The sequence below is a fragment of the Haemorhous mexicanus genome, assembly GCF_027477595.1.
Source record: "Haemorhous mexicanus isolate bHaeMex1 chromosome 35 unlocalized genomic scaffold, bHaeMex1.pri SUPER_35_unloc_1, whole genome shotgun sequence".
NCBI lineage: Eukaryota > Metazoa > Chordata > Aves > Passeriformes > Fringillidae > Haemorhous > Haemorhous mexicanus.
Genome location: NW_026775987.1, coordinates 109,982 through 112,882, shown reverse-complemented (window position 1 = coordinate 112,882; position 2,901 = coordinate 109,982).

Genomic DNA, 2,901 nt, shown 5'->3' with positions numbered 1-2,901 from the left:
CCGCGTGGCCCTGGGGACACGAGGGGGGACACGGGGGTGACACCGCGGGCAGGGCATGGAAGGTTCTGGGCGTGGATGGGACCCCCCCGCGACCCGGCATGGATGGCCCTGAGACCCCCGACTCAGTCTGGGCACCCCTGAGACCCCCTGACCCAGCATGGATGGCCCTGAGACCCCCGACTCAGTCTGGGCACCTCTGAGACCCCCTGACCCAGCATGGATGGCCCTGAGACCCCCGACTCAGTCTGGGCACCCCTGAGACCCCCTGACCCAGGGCCAGCATGGATGGCCCTGAGACCCCCGACTCAGTCTGGGCACCTCTGAGACCCCCTGACCCAGGATGGATGGCCCTGAGACCCCCGACTCTCTCTAGGCATCCTTGGGGCCCCCTTGGGGGTTCTGAGACCCCTGCGCTGGTCCAGACAGTCCTGGGACCCCCTGACTCAATCCCACAAGGTCCAGGACCCCCTGACCCGGGGTGGATGGCCCTGAGACCCCCAACCCCATCTGGGCATCCCTGGGACCCCCTTGGGGGTCCTGAGACCCCTGCCCAGGTGCGGACAGTCCTGGGACCCCCCTGACCCAGCCCCAAATGGCCCCGAGACCCCTGCCCTGGGGGACCCCCTGACCTGATCCCACAAGGTCCAGGACCCCCTGTCCTGCCCCAAATGGCCCTGGGACCCCCAACCTTGGCCGACATGGCCACAGCCCCCTGTGACCCCCATGACCCCCAAACCCGGGGGTCCCCACTCAGGACCCCCCAAATCCCCCTGTGCGGCCCCTACACCCCAAATCTGGGCTCCCCACCCCCCAGGCCCCCTCCCCACTCCAGAACCCCCCAAATTTGGGGTCCCACCTACATTACCCCCCCCCCCAGAACCCCCTCTGCCTCCAAACCTGGGGCTCCCCCCAACCCCTCCCCACCCCAAAATCGGGGTCCCCGCCCCGTGACCCCCTCCCCACCCCTGCACCCCCAATCCCGGGCTCCCCACCACCCCCTAGAACACGCCCCTCCCCCCTCCCCAAATCAGGGGGTCTTCAGCCCCACGACCCCCCAGTGACCCCACCCAGACCCCAGGCTCAGTGACCCCTCGGTGACCCCCATAGTCCCCCCCCCCCCATGCCGTGACCCCCCCGTGACCCCGAGCTTCTGCACCCCCCAAACAGCGCCCCCCACCCCACAACCCCCACACCCCCTCTACCCCCAGATCCCCCCCAGATCCTCACGTGTCCCATATCCCCCTCATACCCCACCCCCCAAATCCCCCCCACATCCCCAATACCCCCCCACCCCCATATCCCCCATCCCCCCACATCCTCCATCTCCCCCCACCCACCCCCCACATGTTCCATCCCCCCATATCCCACCCGCATCCCTGGGGGTCCCTATCCCCCCCAGACACCCCCTACCCCCAGCATCCTCCATATCGTCCCCATGTCCCCCAATCCCCCCCACATCCCCAGAGATTCCACACCCCCATCCCCCCATACCCCGCACATGTTCCAGACCCCCAATCCCCCCCATACCCCCCACACGTTCCAGACCCCCATATCCCCCTATATCCCCCCCATATCCCCCCACACCCCCATATCCCCCATACCCCGCACATGTTCCAGACCCCCATATCCCCTATATCCCCCCCATATCCCATGTCCCAAATCCCCCATATCCCCCCATATCCCCCATACCCCCCACATGTTCCAGACCCCCATATCCCCCCTAGACGCCCCCTATCCCCTACACCCCCAAATCCCCCACAAGTCCCACTTCCCCCAACCTCCCCCATATCCCCCCATATCCCCACATGTTCCAGACCCCCATATCCCCCCCATATCCCCCATATCCCCCATATCCCCCATATCCCCACATGTTCCATATCCCCCATATCCCCCTAGACGCCCCCCATCCCCTACACCCCCACACCCCCCACATGTCCCAAACCCCCCACAAGTCCCACTTCCCCCCTACCCCCACATGTCCTGACCCCCCCATATCCCCCCCATCCCACACCCCCCACATCCCCCCCATCCCATATCCCCCAATCCCCCCACACCCCCCCACATCCCCTACACCCCCCATATGTCCCACCCCCCCCCCAAATCCCCCAGAGCTGGGGGCGTCCCTCTCCCCACACCCCCCAATCCCCCTCACATCCCCCCCCAAATCCGGGGGCGTCCCCATCCCCGCACCCCCGACCCCTCCCCAGCTGCCCCCCCCGAGTCTCACCGGGTGCCGGGGGGTCCCGGCGGCGCCCCCCGCCCCTCGCTGCCGCAGGTGCCGGTTCTCGCGGGCCAGGCGCTGCAGCTGCCCCCTCGAGCTGCGCGATGCGGCGGCGCTGCGAGGCCAGGAGATGTCGCTGAGTCGCGATAATCCGGTTCAGCTCCAGCAGGTACTCGACAGCGCGGTCGGGGGGCTCGGAACCCCCCGGGGGGGGCCCCGCCGCCCCCCGCGCCCTCCATCCCCCCCCGGAGGAACAAAAAAAAAAAAATTAAAAAAAAAAAAAAAATGGGGAGGGGGCGAGGGTGGGGGGGGTCAAGGAGGGGGGTCTGACATGGGGGGGAGTAAAAAATTTGGGGGGTGGGGGAGGAGATTAAAATTGGGGGGGTGTAAAATGTAAAATGGGGGGGGTCCGGCAGCCCTGAGGGTGAGGGGGGGGGTGTGGGGGGCCCTGGATAGGGGGTGGGGGATGGGGGGGCCCCCGAGTGTGATGGAGGGGGGGGGGTGGCCCGGCCGGGGGGTGGCGGGGGCGGGGGGGGTGGGGGGGGCGGCTCGGGGGGGCCCGATCCGGGCGCGGAGCTCGGAGGGAGGAGGCGAAGCGGGTGGGGGCGGGGCGGGGGGCGGGGTGAAGGGAGCCCCTCCCCCCTCCCTAAACCCCACCCCCCCCCACCCCATGGGGGGGG